General features: G+C 43.0%; 1 protein-coding gene and 1 long non-coding RNA gene across 5 annotated transcripts in view; both read right to left on the bottom strand.

Moving 5' to 3' along the window:
* The window catches only part of TAFA1 (TAFA chemokine like family member 1), a 570,865-nt gene that overhangs the window by 391,716 nt on the left and 161,438 nt on the right, over positions 1 to 17,711 (bottom strand). The window lies entirely within an intron of this gene.
* Positions 3,198 to 14,661, bottom strand: LOC128344491 (uncharacterized). The gene is made up of 3 exons (XR_008315882.1): positions 14,407 to 14,661; positions 7,527 to 7,648; positions 3,198 to 5,703 (listed from the first exon to the last, which is right to left on the bottom strand). It is a non-coding gene; the product is annotated as an uncharacterized LOC128344491 (long non-coding RNA).

Raw genomic sequence — 17,711 nt, 5'->3', positions numbered from 1 at the left:
TTGCTGATATATTGCCCTTTTTTCTATTCCAAAAATAAGTGCCATGTAGTGGAAATAATTTTCTTGGTATATTTCTTCACAATCTCTGTTCATTTATTTGAGGTCTTTGTATTAAAATACAGCCATAGTTCCAATCCACATATATTTCATGTTTCTGTCACTGATATAAGTATTGTAGAACGTGTGTATGAGATTGTGATATTGGCCACTTCTTGTTCTTTGTTCTTCGATTTCTATACTGCCCTTCCAAAAATGGCTCAGGGTAGTTTACACAGAGAAATAATAAATAAATAAGCTGGATCCCCATCCCCAAAGGGCTCACAACCTAAAAAGAAACATAAGACAGACACCAGCAACAGTCACTGGAGGTCCTGTGCTGGAGGTGAATAGGGCCAGTTACTCTCCCCCTGCTAAATAAAGAGAATCACCATGTTAGAAAGGTGCCTCTTGCCAAGTTAGCAGGGGTTATGAGGAATGACTTATGAGGAATGACTACTGTTGACATCTCATAGGGCTATCTGAGAAACCCACAATTGTGGCAGGAACACAAATGCTGCTGCCTCAGAATTAAGAGTCCAGAACGGGGGAGGCATAATCATTCACCTGATCTGGTAAAAGGTAGTGGCTGGTAGGATGTATGGTCTTTATGCCCTTCAGGTAGGGCTGCACATCACTTCAGTGACTGCAATCAGATTGGAATGGATTCCAGTAAAATACACGGGTTTGCTGATCCAATGGGGGTGCCTGCTTCGAATGAAGTCAATAGTGTGCCATGCTTTTGGTTCAAGTGTATGTATCAAAGGCCTTACCTGCTGGCAACACAGTGGACTCTGTTTTTTTCTTCATACTTGAAAAAGCTGCTTCTTCAGTAGGCAGCATTTTAAAAATCCGACCTTCTTGCCTGGCAGCTCTGGAGCCCATAATGCTCCAGAGAAGGAAGCAATGTCATGATGGGCACCTTTCATCCTTCACCCAAAGGAGGAGAGCTCACACAATTATCAATCCAATCCATTCAAGAGAGGATGCTTCCAACACCCTTGTATCAGATCGGACTGGATCAAGTTCTGTCAGATTGGATCCAATGAAAAGTTGTCTTGATAGGCCATTGAATTGGTTCCAGTTATCATCCCAATCTGATGCATGGCGCTATCTTCCAGGAGTAAGTAGATGCCTAAGGGGAGGTTGCCTTCAGCAAGACAGTGTAGAACCGCATTGTGCTATTATTGTCCATGTCTTTTGAAATGGGCACTGCCTACACAATTGAGTTGGTTGACATGGAATGGCCATTTAGGTCGCTAGACTTTTTGTGGGGAGCATCCTAAGTCAGTTATGTGCTCTGAATGTCTCATAAACGTAGGAAACTGGGATCTGAATCTGCCAATATCACTATTAGCCTTTCAAGAAATTCATATGCACAGTAAATGGAAATGTGTTTTGCTTTACTGCAGTTTATTCTAAGGTGTGCTCTTTTTTTGATCACCCAGTACAATAAAGTCATTTATAATTTATAATGTGGTAAAGGCAAAAATAACCAGACAGGGACAGAAAATGCAGCAGTAATCATGACTAGAGGAAAGAAGTTTGGCAAAGTTACATTCAGATTAATAATAAAGGCACCAAAGTTCCAAAGGATGACTATGGAGAGTTAGGATTAAAAGGAAGAGGCTGTTTTGTGGCTTGCAAAATCATTATGGTATTCTTAAAAATCCATGCTGTTCTGTTTCATTTATTTTATCCATCACAGAAGATGTCAATCAATTCTCCAAGTGTGCATTAAATCCTCAGCTATGTCTGTTTCCAAAAGCAATAATACAAATGAGAAACTTCATTTTTCCCTTTTTAATGGACCCCTTAGGAGCTCTTCTAACTTAGATTCCATGGTTTTCCCCCCAATTTAATGAATCTTTATAAGTTAAGAAAGAAGCAAGTAATTGAAAATGCCAGGAAAGACATACAGAGGCTTTTTTGTATGTAGTGCTGTACCGTGGCTTATTAGATGCTCAGGGATTGATTCCTGAAAGCCTTGATGAACTCATCTTTATGCATTCATCTTTATGCTGCTTTCCCCTCATCTCAGTTTCTCCCACCACCCTTTCATGAGATGCAAATGACTGTCATTTCACCCCTTTCAGGACACATGCACCTCTGTCCTTGAGATAACATCAGGATTCATGCCTCTACCATGTCCACCCACATCAAGGAAAGAATGGACTATAGCTTGTGAAGAATGGACCATAGGGCAGTAATGCAAGTGGCCCCAATGTCTTGGTGGAACAGCTTCCGGTGGGTACAGCAGTCAGGACTGGTGTCACTGTATGTATGTATGTATGTATGTATGTATGTATATGTAATTTGTATACCACCCAACTGACAATGGGGTGGTTTACAGTCAAAAGAATTCAACCATTAAAATCAGATCTAAAACGAAAATACAACCTGGAAAACCAACATTAAAAAATCTTAAAATGGAAAAAAACCCAGTAAAGCCAATAAAACCAGTAATAAGCATCATTGTTGTTTTAACCAAGCTGAGGCTAATATGTAGCCATTGGATTTGTCCATTTAATATTACACACAACACAACACACACATCCCTTATCCTTTTTGTGTTAAGATAAGTAAAGAGGCAGTGATATGCCTAAGACTGGTGATTCCTGTGACTGAGTAGCACTTGGACCCAGCTTTCGCAAAATGGTGTTTATTGTACTACCTACCTTGTCCCAAGCAGTATGTCAGAGATATTACATATGAATATGAATATGATAGTCAATTGGTTGTTGTGATCTCTCCAGTTCTACAAAATACTATTTCCAGTAATAAGTTTTAACACCGGTTTGAGTCATTACCAAATGTCCCAGTTGCTTGCTCTGAGAAGCTATTCCCTCCATCAGAATTCAATTGGACTGGAAACTGAACTCATGTTCTTGCATTCTGATGCCATAATGTGCAGTTTCCTTGGCTGAAGGGATGAATATATTTCCTGCATTCATCTGAGGATGTACTCACATATCGTATTCACATTTGAAATTAGAGTTGTAGCCTTCAGACATAGCAACATTTGGCTCATCCCTCCCTTCAGCATGTCAGTGGGACAAAGTGAGTAGTACGACATCATGGGGCTTATTTTGATCACAGCAAGACACCATGTATCTATTCACGTTGCTTTGGTTATTTTATTTATTGATTAAAGAGTTGGGAAATAAGTCATTGCTGGCTTATGATTGTTACAGTCATCCTGCTTTTGCTTTCCAGAGTGGGAATGAGAAGTCAAATAACTGCACAATATATTATATTTCTTTAACAAATAAAATAAAAAGACAGCACTTCATCCTTATTAGTTCTCTTTTTTTTTTTAGTATAACATTGTTATTTTGACTGGTTATTCTGAAACACAATTCCTCACAATAAACAATAGAAGTTCCACTCCCTCACCATAAATAATAGAAAACAGACCATTAACTGAGCTCTCAAATCCATAAGCATTATAAAGGGGGACAACCAGATTTGAAGTGGGTCACTGTGGCAGATTCATGCCATAGGGGCCCTTTCATGCCCCTTAAGGAAGGGCTGCTCTGCACCTTCTGCTAAAATAGAGGTTTTCAAATGTGGGTTCCCCGGATGTTGTTGGACTACAACTCCCATCATCCATCATGCATGTGACTGGAGATGAAAGAAGTTGTAGTCTAGCAATATCTGGGGGCCTATGTTTGAGAACCCCTGAAGTAGAATATTGCATAAGAAAAGTGAAAATAAATCCAATAATATTCTTCCACTTCCACAAGAGCTTGTGTGTTACCTCTCATGCAAATGAATGCATAAGAACTGCTTGAGGACCTACTGAACTCTCTGTGAACTCCTGCAGAAGCTCTTGCACAGGGTTAGCAGAGGCCATTTTCTTTCCATTCATCTTAATTTGGGTTAAACCCATTCTCTCAGAGCAAATGAGACACCAGATCTGTCTATGAAACAACCTTCTGATAAGACACCATATCTATGCCTGGAACTACAAGCAATGAACATCCCCCCACCACTCCAAATATACGTGTGTGATAGGGGAACAAAACACATGTGAGCGAAGGGCACTAGCCCTACAGCACTAAAATTCAAACACCAATACCATGTAAAAACATTTGTCATGGATAGTGACCAACCCTGGAAGCCTTTCAAGAACCTGATTCAGCATGTTGCCCACAGCTGGAATCAGCCCCAAGGCTTCTACATGTGAAAAAATAATTCAGCACTGGGCATGGAGCAGGAATGGAGGCCTCGTCTTGTGTTGAGTTGCAGGGAATCGAGCTTCCTATTAAGCCCTGACTGATCTGGGCACACTAACCTTGCAGAGAGTCTGGCTAGAACAAGGCTACTACATTGGGAGAGGCCCCTTGGGAAATGTGTTTGTGCGTGAGCACGTGGCGGGTCCCTACTGTTTCCCTTTACTTACTGGGCTATCAGGCGGGGAGGGAGGAATCATTTATAGCATTATGCTAACCGCCCCCCGCCTCCATCTCGCAGTGATTGGATCTGTGGTGACCAGAGTATATCAGTGTAGTCAGTTTCTTCTGCGTTGTGGTCTGGCACAATAAACAGAAAATGCATGTGCGCAAGCACACACACACACCCCTTGTGGTTTCTTCTCCTATGTATTAGTCTGGTGCAGAGATGGACACGGGATTACACTTCTGCTACCTGCAGCTAAATGCTGGATTGGGCTCATGCTGTCAACATATTATTCCTCAAGTACAGGAACAGACCAAATAATGCAATGTGCTATATAGTACTTGTTCATTTGTGGACTTCGGTGTTTATGAGTTGAGCCAGTTTTATAGAGGTGTAATCAGCCATCAAAGAACCTTTCTGACTAATTGGTTAAAATATATGCAGTGCTCAGGAGTGCACTGTGTGTCCTACTTTGATCAAATGCACTACCATTCAGTCCTAATTAGAAATACTCATTTTGCTTTTCTGATTGCATACCTTTGTATATTTACAGTAATTAATATATTGCAGAAGTGGAACACACTAATTTAGGCTTTTTCGATGGCTAGGCTTAGGGTTATTAAAGCATCACATACACATTAGCTTATTACTATGACTGTTAGAACATCTGACACCACAGTTCAGCTCAGTTATATTCTTTCTGTTACCCAATCAACGACCAAAGCAATACTTGCTCCCAAAATTTGATTACAAATTTCTCTTCTACAAAACTAATGCTGGAATCTGGAGCACATTTATAAGCTTCTAGAATGCCCACACAATCCTAATTACTACAGAAGATTCAACACAGCCCTATAATGAACTGTTTTATATTAGGGTTGGCACCTTTAAAAAAAAAGTGAAATTCAGAGTGAATTGCAGGCTTCCATCCAAAAAGAAACTTCTGAGAATTTTAAAGGAAAGCCAAAAAAAGTTTCTGTATGTCAAATGAAATTTCTCAGGGGATTGCTGCACATCCCTAGGGTTGGCACTGAATATTCACACAAAGTGAAAGTAAATTTCAGGGTTCTTCCCATGCAAAACATCTGAGAATTTTCAGTGGAAGCCAAACAAGTATATAAAAGACAAGAGAAATTTCCCGGAGGGTTCCTCACAGTCCTACATGCCTTATATAACTTATAAGTCATGTTCATTGAAGAAACAAGCAAATCTTCTACACTTCATGGGACATGAATTCAATTGTAATGATTTTGAAGAGCAGAGTATCTGAAATTTTAAAAATATTAAAAACTATTAAAACTGAAATTTTAAAACTCTGAACTTTTTAGTAAGGACAAACTGTCATGGCACTTTCCCATAAACCTTAATATGAACTTCATTCTAATTTGCACAAAGCAGCTTGTACCAAGCCAGAAGGAGTCAATATATCAGCATGGATTTGAAGCCACATTTCCCAAAACTTAACCCCAAAGAGCTCATCAGCTGCACCACACTGGATCACACTGCAATTGTTATCTCTTAATTGTCTCACTCCTAGCACTTAGATCAAAAATCATTAGAAAATAGCAAACTCTCATGAGACTTTCGAGAAAGATTTAAACTAGGCAACACTGAAAGATGCTCTTAATCCAACACGTTTAGCAGATTCAAGTATTGCAGGGATTATAGTTATAATCCTTCTGCAATGTGTTCCCTTCAAATTTGGAAAGAAGCCTATCTAGAAACCCAAGAAAATGCATTTTAAAGTAAGAGGGTGTCCTAATAAGCAAATGTCTCTTCTCTTAGAAAGGTCTTACACACTTAGGTGCAGAACCATACTGAGCACTCATTATACCAATATTTAGCAAACTTGCTGTGTTTGTATATTTTATAAAATGGGTGTTTTATTGTATAAAGCTATTTATTTATTTATTTATATCCCGCTCTTCCTCCGAGTTGCTCAGAGTGGTGTACAGGGTTATTTTTATCCTCACATCAACCCTGTGAGGTAGGTTAGGCTGAGAGATACATGACTGGCCCAGAGTCACCCAGTGAGTTTCATGGTTGAATGGGGATTCAAACTCACGTCCTAGTCCAACACTCTAACCACTATGCCGTGCTGGCCTATTGTTTTGTTTGTATTGTATTTGTATTGTTTGTATTATATTGTACACAATATAACTGTGTACAAAGAACGTATGTAGACGATGAAGCACGATCCCAGTGGCAGATCCTGCGCTCAGACTTACACAAGTTCAGTTGGTCGCCTGGACAGATCCTTCCTGCATGCAGACTGAACAACCCGTACCCCACCTTCTCCCAGTCAAAAGCTGTGCTACAACATTACAACATAGCTACAGTTTCCAAAGAGTCTTCCACAGAAGTCTTAAACATAATGAGGCTATGCACACTTATAGCAGCCTTATCAAAGTTCGGGTAGCCCTACCTGGGTATGGCTGCTCTTGTGCTCCACCAGGATAAAGGCCAATCCCGGCACTGCCTCAGCCATAAGCCTGGGTTTTTTACTTGGGCTTTTTCTTGGGTTAAAGGGCATGATTGTACCCTTTCCCCCAGGTCTGGGATTGTGTGTATGGTCTGGGGTTGTGTGTATGCTCAGGCTGCATACAGAGCGTCAGTCAGGAGCCTAGAGTGCCCAACTCATGGAGTCCCCCAATGCACTGTGTTGCTTGCACTGTGCATTTAGGGATTCCTGGAAGCTGGGACCCGTTTCTCCACCCCCAGTGATCTTAGCTGCTGGGAGCAGATTGTGTGGGCATGCAGTCACATACCAAAGAGGAACCCAGTGATTGTCTGGGGGGAAAGTAGGTTCATCCCTGCCTCCCCCACTCGCCCTCCCTCCCTGCACACTCATGGTTGTGTGCATGATGCATTGTAAGAATAGTGTCCTCAATACATTGTAACAATCTGGGATGTTATGGCATAATAGGTGTGGTTGGGGCTCAGAAGAAAAGCACACAGGTATCATCATGGGCACTGTGTTTACAGCATCCTTGGCTCCTTCTTCCTCAATATTCAAAATCAGCTCTTTTTGCTTAAACTGCTGCTTTCCCATTAATCCATTAATTAATCCAGACTGAATTCTGGAGTACCTGAATTCCATTAATTAATCCAGACTGGGCAGTTTCCATCCATGCTCAACGGAGATATTCCTGAACGCTCATAGTAAGATATGGCCCTTCATTCTGGTAGCTTGTCATGGGAGTCCATAAATCTAGAATTGGGAAACCATCAGTGAAACATGCTATCTGAATGATTCCAAACACAAAGGAAGAATGCTTCTTTTGTTAAGCTATGTTTCCATTCCTTCAAGGACCCAAGACATAGAGGCTATTCACACAATGGGAGAAAATCGGGCTGGGCTCGGCTGTGAGCCTGCCCCGGTGGCTCTTAAGCGGGTCACCCGCTTAGGTAGCCCGGCAGTTAAACCCGGTTTTTCTGATCATGAGTTGCCGCGGCACGGCTCCGCAACACAGCAACTCACGAGGAGCAAAAAAGTCGCCTCCCGGCTCGGGGGTCTCTCCAGCATGCCTTGCATGCTTGAGCAGGGCATGCTGGAGCTTCCAGGGGCCGCATGGCCCCCAAACTCCCAAGCCCCTGCTGGCTCCATGACAGAGCCGGCAGTTGTGTGGGCAGCCGCTGCGGACGCCCAGAGCAGACTGACTGCTCGTCTGCGGGGAGAGCGGGCTTAGCCCGCTCTCCCCGCAAACCCTCTCCAGGTAGCTCCCACCGATCGTGGGAACTGCCTCAATGTTTAAGTGGGAGTTGGACAACTTCCACTCCTGCCTTGAGAGAGCTATACCACACATTTTGAGAACCACTGCTTTCATGCGTGGATATGTCTCACAGCTGCTTCTTTTAGCAACATTAGTTGGCCTACAAAAATAACTTTCTTATGCTGAAGCTCCATTAGAACAACTGCAAACTAAGACACCAGTGGAGGAAACCAGGAGTACAGTGCATGGGGTTCTGCTGAAAAGATGTTGGAAACATGGCCTTGAGCTCTCAGCTGGAGGAGCAGAAAGGTGGCTCAGTTGCAGCTGTGTTTCTGGAGGGCTTTTCCACCTTTAGAAGTGCTCAGCAGCACGTTTCACTCATCAGGAGTGTGAGGAAAGCACAATCTATGGCTGGGGTCCAAAACAGACCAAGTGTCCTCCAAAATTCAAACTCAGCCACTCTCCTTGATAGACGTGGAAAGAGATTATCTGGTGATTATGCTAGTAATTAACTTGGGGGATGGAAAGTTGCTCTAAACCCCATGGATCTTTCTCAAAGTGACATTGTTCTTTCCATTCCATAAAGAGAACGTAGCAGGCAGGCAAGGAGGCACACATATTTGAAGGAGTGCCATACAAGCACAGTTATAGGACTATGAACATTTTCTGTCTCCTGGAAGTTTGGTCTGGCATGCTATCAATATGCTGATGACACCCATATCTATTTCTCCATGCCAACTTCATCAGGAAATGACATGACCCACCCACAAGTGCCTGCCTGGAGGTGATATTGGACTTGAGGAATAACAGACTGAGATTGAATCCAAACAAAATGGAGGTGCCATCTGTAGGGGGTCGGGATATGAGATATGGTTTAGATCTGCCTGTTCTGGATGGGGTTACACTCTCTCTAAAAGATCAGATTTGTAGTCTGGGAGTGCTCCTAGACCCCATACTCTCCCTGGTTTCTCAGCTTGAGGCTGTGGCCAGGAGTGCTTTTTATCAGCTTTGGCTGATACACCAGATATGTCAATTTCTGGAGACAAATGACCTTAAAACAGTGGTACATATGCTGGTAACCTCTGGGCTTGACTATTGTAATGCACTCTACGTAGGGCTTCCTTTGGATGTAGTTCAGAAACTAAAATTGGTACAGAATGTGGCAGCCAGATTGGTCTCTGTGTTTACCCGAAGATACCATATAACACCGATTCTAAAAGAACTGCACTGGCTGCCGATATGTTTGTGAACGAAATACAAAGCACTGGTTATTAACTATAAAGCCCTTAATGGCTTAGGTCCAGGGTACTTAAGAAAGTGCCTTCACTGTCCTGAACCCTGTTGCCTATTAAGATCATCTGGAGAGATCCGATTATGGCTGCCGCCAACTCATTTGGTGGCAACACGGGACCGGGCCTTCCCTGTGGCTGCCCCAGAGCTTTGGAACACACTCCCTGCTGAAATAAGAGCATCTCCTTCTCTGCTTGTTTTTAGGAGGACCCTGAAGACGTACCTGTTTTCCCAGGCCTTCCACTGAGACTAAACTTTTAAATCTTAATGTGTTTTTATCTATTATGAGTTCTTTTTATGAATTTTAAGTGCTTTATATTATATTTTATGTTTAATTCTGTTTAATTCTGTTTTAACTCTGTACTCGGCCTTGAGATTTTTATACTAGGCGGTATATAAATGCAATAAATAAATAATAATAAATAAATGAGCATTAGTCTCTGCCTATGTCCTCTTTATCGCTCCTTGTACCAATGGCTATGGTTTGTCTTTATTCTTAAAAAAAAACTTGCAGTGGTATTTAGATTGATGTTTTATTGCTTTTAAGTATTTGATATGTCTCATTATAATTTTGTTCAACACGCTGAGGCCTTTTTGGTGATGTAGCGGGATAGAATTCCCAACAAATAAATAAATACATAATCAGAATTTTGGTGGTACATGCAGAATATAGGGTGCCAGCAGAAAAAAAATTGGGTTCCTTCGCATCTATAGGCAAAACACAGGTCCAATGGACCCATGGTTAGCCTTCATACACCTCCGCCCATGAGCTCCCAGATGATCACAGTCCCAGTCTGGGAGCCAGCAATGAGGGAAGGACTGGTTGCGTGGGCTTCCTTTGAAGGAAGGACAGCCTGCACCAGCCAATAGTGTGGCAGCCCTTGGGAGGAACTTCCTCCCTTAACTCCATTTGGGAAGTTCAATCCCAATCTGGACATCTGTGGAACGAAGAGACCCTTGGTTGGGTGAACGAAACTCACTACAAACTGAAGCTTGGCGGCGAGATTGGAACTGCAGTTCCAATCATTTGAACAACGTGGTGGGTGAACCTGAGGTGAATTTGCCTCAGGATCCTTGTTATGTTCAAAGGTGGCCATTGGCTTGTGTGAGATAGATGAGACTGATGACACAACTCCCAGAGTCATTCGTGCAAATATTCACCATGGGAAATGATATCAATATGAAAAAGATGACAAATAGCATATAGATAATTTTGGAAAGCATAAAGACATTTCTTGCTTTTCAACTCTGGCAAACTTTATATGTCCAACAAATGAAAAGCCTTTTCCTACCAACCCCCCCCCCCCCCCCGCCCCAAAACCTGGCATGATGGCAGATTGGGAAGACCTGAAGACAATGGCAGATTGGGAAGACCTGAGTTCAAATCCCTGCCTTAGCCAAAGAGCTAACTGAATGAACATAGCAGGATCCATTTAAACTGTCTTATGCTGAGTCAGGCCATTGGTCTATATAGCCTGGTTCTAACTGGCACCCTGCTGCCTGACACCTGAAATGCTGTGAACTGGGTTCACTTCTACGGGCCATCTCTAGGGTGAGTGTGCCAGTTACTGAGGCTGTTCTCATGTGCAGCCTAACCCAGGCTAGGGAAGCCCACCCTGGGTTAGGCCGCGCATGAGAACCACCAGGATCAGACATTGCTGCCTAGCCCAGCTTTTTAGCCTGGCTTTTAGGCTGGGTTAATGGCATCGGTGTGACATTAACCCTGGCTCCGGGATCGTGTATCTCCTTGGGCTGCGCTCAGCTCGAGGAGACACAGAGATGAGCACCTAGAGTGCCTGTCTCCTGAGAGAATCCCCCAATGCACTGTTTGTGGTGCATTGTGAGATAACTGGAATCTGGGATGTATCATCCTGGCCTCTGGAGCTCTGCGCTGCCCGGTGCAGCAGCAAATTGTCTGGGACCCTGGTCCACATTCCCAGCAACACTTAATGGATCATCTGGGGAGAAGATAAGATTCACTCAACCTTCCCTCCACCTGCCCACTCCCCCACCCGCTCATGTGAATAGCCCCATTGTCTTTCAGCTTAACCTACCTCATAGTATTGCTGAGGGGATAAAGTTGGAAAACTCCTCACAGACCCTGAGGTCCATGTGGAAAGGGTAGGATGAAATACAATAGAAAATAATGAAATGGTAAAACCAGTACTTAAATCCATTTAAAATGGTGGAGCACTGTGATTACTTTCCAGGGAAATGGGCCATTGCTGAAATGAACAATCATGATGAGTTAGGAGAGTGCAGAAGATGATTTCAAAAAAGACAGGAATGAGCAGATAAAATGCCATCTCTCAATAGCAATACATGCCAAGCAAAATGCACAAAACTCTTCCGCCCACCCCACAAACATTCCATATCCCATCCAAGTAGATGTTTTCAGCCTGACATATCATTCACAACCAATTGGAAATTCGGCTAGGAATAGAGGGGCACTGAAGGTAGCACCCAATCAATCCCCCAGCCTCAGTCTTTCACTGAATAGGATATTTCACCATTCTTTGCTTCCTAAAAACAGAACCTTTCAGGATTTTACTGCTTACTGCACAGTGTTAATTTTTAATGACAGAAGTTGGACGTTGCCTCAGCTTCTTACCACTGTGAACTCTCAGCCAATTACATGCCAACTACTTTGCCACCACAGCAGTTTCCATGAAGAGTCTTTAGAGCTTGGAGCATCCTTGAGGGCTAAAGATGTCAAGCAGGATAAATACCAATAAAACCAAAAGTTACACGGTTCAGCTGTATTAGGTAGAAAAGGTGGGGGGAGCAAGAACACACAGTCCACTATTATGAATGTTGCTTCGCTCTGTATTTAAATGGCTGAGCTCCTCTCACATTTCAGACAATGGTAATAGCTTCTAAGGGAGCAGGATCAGACTCCAAGGTTACAGGAATGACAGCTAAATAGAATGCATTTGCCATGCACCACTTTTAGAAGAAGAATATTGGTGGTTCAAGCTCATATTGTTCAGCATTAAATGCACAAGCTCTGAGCTGGCCTAGTCCAAAGGGTGGACCATGAGCCAGAATGTTTCTACCTAAAGCACAACTTTGAGCAGATGTAAAAGGGGCTAAATCAGTTTTATCAGCAGACCACTGACTCTAGTGGGAACCACTGCCACGGATTTGCAGAGAAAATATAAAAATGTGCTGGTGCAGCAGTGCTTAGGCTATGAGGTTCTGCAGAGTGCATCTGTGTACAGGGGCATCTATGACTGATGGAGACTGAGGCAGTTAAGTGCCAGACAAGAAGAAAAAAGAGGAGAAGCATAGGATTGTAGGTTGGGGGACAACCACTGGGAGCATAATAAAGACAATGGGAGGACTGACAGTTATTGAACCCAGGATCTGGGTTACAGTAAAGTGGGTTTGGGCAAATATACATCTACAAAGATGCTTGGCTTTACTTAGTGATTCACACATCTGTGGAGCTTTCAAAATTATCAGGGCATTGTGTGTGGAGAGGTGTGAAAATGATTCTTTGACATAATCTTGGTGCTCCTGATGTCATCACATCTTCATTAGTGTATGTGGAGAAGCACTGTCATGTGTTAATTGGTGCTTTCCATTCATGACTAATGTAGGGGCAGACTTCATTGCAATACTAATGAATGTTGCAACTCCCTAAATGCCTGCATGGAGGCAGTAATGGGCTGGATAACAAACTGAGGTTGAACCCAAATAAGACGGAGGTACTGACTGGGGGGGGGGGGTGGGATCTGAGAGATGGTTCAGATCTGCCTGTTCTCAATAGGGTTCCACTCCCCCTGAAAGGACAGGTATGTAGCTTAGGAGTGCTCCTGGATACCAAATCCTCTCGAGTTTCTCAGGTTGAGGCAGTGACCAGGAGCGTTTTTATTAGCTTTGGCTGATATGTCAACTATGCCCATTTCAGGAGGTAAATGACATATATTGGTAACCTCCAGGCTTGACTACTGTCAATCAATTTTAAACTGTTTAATTGTTTTCCTCTTGGAAACTGTTTTGTTTTATTCTGTGTATTGTTTCTGGTTTTTTAATTCTGTGGAAGTGTTTTAATTGTTGTAACTTAGGTTATGTACACTACTTAGATATAGATCAGGAAGTATATAAATATGTATATATATATAAACAAACAAAAAGACAGACAGACACTTTAGCAATGCCAAGGTTGCTACATTTGCTTTGGTACTATTGCTTTTCTTGTGCTTTTCAGTTTTGCTGAGTGATGATCATAACAGGCCAAACACATTACGCAGGCGTTAGTACTGATACAGTGACAGCTTTCCAAACTACATTACAGAAATAACAAGAAGCTGGACTACCTTGCAGGATTGTCTTAAGCCCCCACCCCCCGCCTTAGCCTCAGCACTCTCTGCCTTGTCTTGGTAGATTTGAGTCCTGCTAGATTTAAATCCTGGGTAGATTAAAGTCCTTGGTAGATTTAAGTCCTGCACTTGGCTTCAAGAGGCTGGAGGTCATTGTTCAAGGTACTGCTCTGCCAGCAAAAGCTCTGAGGTTTTGGCAGGATCCTTCTGGCTGCAAAGTTTTCTATTTTTCTCCAAATGCTTCCATTAAAATTAATGACGAAAGTATGCCACCAGCCATTAATGCTACTTTTAAATTTTTATTGATAATGTTAACCGTGAACATGCTTAGAGAATAGAAAAGATCAGACTGAGGCACAAACTCACAGCTCTTGCTTCAAAGCATTAGGCTGTCACCTGATGAGCCACACGGCATTAACACGCACGTGTCACTTAACTATTACTTGTCTCCTACTTAACTCATTTTTCAGTTGAACCAAATAGGGGATTTTTTTTAAAAAAGCATACACATGGCAAGCAGATAGAACCCAGCATTCCATTTCTCTCTTTTGAAAAGTACTTGTTTTTAAAGAGAGGTTTGTGGACACAACAGCACACACACACACACCCCTACACACACACACACACACACACACACCTACCTTTAAGGTTTTCCCTTAATTATGAGAAAGTCACTAAGAACATGCTCTGAGGCGCTCATCATAATTACATTACAGAACTCCGGAGCTAGGCCCTGCCATTTCAGATAGGATCTAGGACTGAGAATAAAATATTTGGGAACTTTCAGCATGAAATAAAGGCCTGAGGAGGACTACAAGGCTGTTGGTGTCTTCAAAAACCACCCCTCACTCTGGCCACACCCTGACATTGGCATACCCATCACTCCTGACCCTGATTACACATTCAATATTCATGTATTGTTGTATTCTATCCTGTATATTTTATGTTTTGTTGTTTTTAAGTTTGTCCTAGTGGGGATCCTGTAGAGAGTGTGGGGGGTGGAATCAGAAGGGGAAAGGGAGTGGGCCAATCCCACTCACCCTCCATACATTCAGTATACCAGTAGAGGAAAGATCTCCATAGGACATTTGAGAACGAGGGGAAGAATGCTACTAGTCACTTCCCACTAGTACTAACTGGAAGAGAGCTAAACCTTTATATAGAGAAGGATGTCCTATTACCACTTATGAAGCATACATTGGCCGTCTTCAGACTTAATTGCAAAAGATGCTGTACCTGCATACAGCATCTAAAGCAGGGGCACAGGTTCTGCCCCAGGCCACCACTCACCCCCGGCAGCACACCACTCACAGTTACAACGGCATTCGTCTGAAGAGACAAATGCCGTTTCTGTGATGGCGGGCATTTCTGTGATGGGGAGGCTGGGGCAGCAGTGTGAGAAGTGCTGGTGCTTCCTTAGTCTGCATGTGAGCCAATAAGAATGAGAAGGGGTTTTCTTTGCTGCTTTGAATTAATGGGAAAGGATGCACAGTAAAGCCTTCAGTAACATGAAATAACAAGTAGGGACTTTTTCATTACCTAAAGGAATGTTGGTGAGCAAAATCACATACTGGGGGGGGGGCACCCAGCCATCCCATGCTTTAAGGCACAAGGTCACTGATATGACTTATCTAAACAGAAAAGAAGACTCTCATAAATGAAAGGAACAGAAAGGTGCGGCAAACAGTAGCAAACTTTGTGTGCCCCATCCATTCCTAAGATAATTTTAGAAATTCTTCATGCAAATTCAGAAAACAAGAGGAGCAGAATGCAGGACCGAGTGAATCCCCAGGAGAATCACAAAACAGATCAGAGGAAACTCACCTGCCTCTCAGCCACCATTTCATCATTTAGGTAAGCAAAGGGTCACTTTTATTTCTGACACAGCATTTTCCCCACTTTGGTTAGCTATTAATTTTGAAGCTCTAGGCTTTGACAGCAGGGTAATATACTAGATATTACAGCTTCAGACAGAGTTGCTTAACAGCAATGGGAAGCAGTATTGATTTTTGAAACAAGGAGGTTGTGCCCTTCACCTCTGCATCAGATCCGTTAGCGAGGGCTTAAGGTACCAGGGAAGTCTTTGGGTAGGTAAACACCAACTTGTGGTTTGTTGCAACATGATGGTAATGAGGGCTGAAATAAATTGTCCCATGAAACCTGAAGGGGGGGGGCAGACATCAAACTATCATTATGGGTAGTATTCATCACCCGCGGTCCCAACACCCGCAGCTTCGTGTATCTGTGGACAGGCAATGCAGACCTGACCTTAGTATATGTGCTCTTTAAATTGTAGGAATTAGCCTATCTACAGTTTCAGGGTGGCTGGAAATGACCTCCAAAGTCATTTCCGGCCACTATTCTGTTAAACGGAGCCATTTTGTGGCTCTTTTATAAAAAATAATAATAATCCCTCATTTTTTCATGGGCCGATTTGTGGGGTTTGGGGCAGCATTGCTGGACAGCTAGAGACCTGCAGAGCATGGCACAGTACAATATTTATCCAATTTCTGCCCTTTAATTGCTTTTTTGCCCTTTTTTTGCCCTCCAGGAACCTACTCCCCCACCCTTGCCATTAGCTTAAGGTCTTGTTATCTGCAGTTCCATTACCCACAGACCACCTATACTCTAATAAACAATGCTAACGCCCCCGCCCAAATGAAAAATCAATTCAATATTGGGGGGAAAGCTGCAGACTGTTTCTCACAGATTATTTTAGCTGTGAGTATTTTAGAAAATCTGAATGCTATCAGTGGCACATAGCAAGATTTCTCTGCTTTCTGTTTCATAAGATTAATGCATCCTATAGAAGCAGACAGGAACAGGGGAGTAAGGCTAGGGTGCTTACAGCTTCCATAGCTGAGCAGAGACTGGGGAAGAAAAAACCCTCTTCCCCTTTGTTACCACTTCATGGTGGCAGCCTCTAAGGGCTCTGGGACTCACCAACCCTTTCTTCTTTGTCGTGCATAAGAATTGCCAGCTTTCAGGAACTGACCTGACGTTTCAGCCTCATGTCTCAAGGGGAAGGTCTTAAATCTCATAGAAAGAAACCAGAAGCAAGCTGTTTTCCACAGAGCTCAGTCAGGCCCAGTCTTCTCTAGCATTTGAAAGTTTTAAACCACTGCCTTTTCCTAGGAGGTTCTTCCAGTCTCAGCTTCTTTCACATGTGGGGGAGAGTGAATGAGAACTACTGATATAGGCATAATAATTATTGTTTGAAAATTCATGGGAGAAAGGGCGGTAATCCTTCACTGAAGATCACTGCAAAGAAGAGACCTGAGATCTCTGCTTTAAAAAACAAATCAACAAAAAAGAACAGACTCCATCTGTGCCTCCATCAAGCACCAGCCCTGAGTCTCAGGATCTGAGCCTCAGGAGAGCTGGCAGGCAGGACATGTGGAGAATGGAAGGTAACACATTGGATGAGCAACTGGAAATAATGACTGTAGTGCTGTGCAATGGCATTTGTGCCATTTAGGCATTTGCAGAACAGTGCTCTTGTGCAACTCTTGTCATTTCTTAGCCTACAGGAAATGACTTGACTACCAAGGCAGAGATTGCCGGTTTGAATCCCTGCTGGTATGTTTCCCAGATTATGGGAAACACCTATATTAGGCAGCAGCGATATAGGAAGATGCTGAAAGGCATCATCTCAAACTGTGTGTGAGATGGCAGTGGTAAAACCTTCCTGTATTCTACCAAAGACACCAAAGACAACCACAGGGCTCTGTGGTAGCCAGGAGTCTAAACCTACTCAGTGGCACACCTTGCCTCTTTACTTTCCAGTAGGCTTATGAGATCACCTGTCATTTTGTGTGTCTGTGTGTTTGTGCCCCCCCGTAGTGACTTCACAACTCCTAGACCAACATGAACCAAATCGGGTACAGTTGTAGGGACACACAGGGACACCTCAATGGCATAGTTTGTGATGATGTCATCCACCCCA

Source organism: Hemicordylus capensis, chromosome 2, assembly GCF_027244095.1.
Source record: "Hemicordylus capensis ecotype Gifberg chromosome 2, rHemCap1.1.pri, whole genome shotgun sequence".
Lineage (NCBI taxonomy): Eukaryota > Metazoa > Chordata > Lepidosauria > Squamata > Cordylidae > Hemicordylus > Hemicordylus capensis.
Note: the sequence above shows the minus strand (reverse complement) of the source record. Positions and strands in the feature narration are given on the sequence as shown.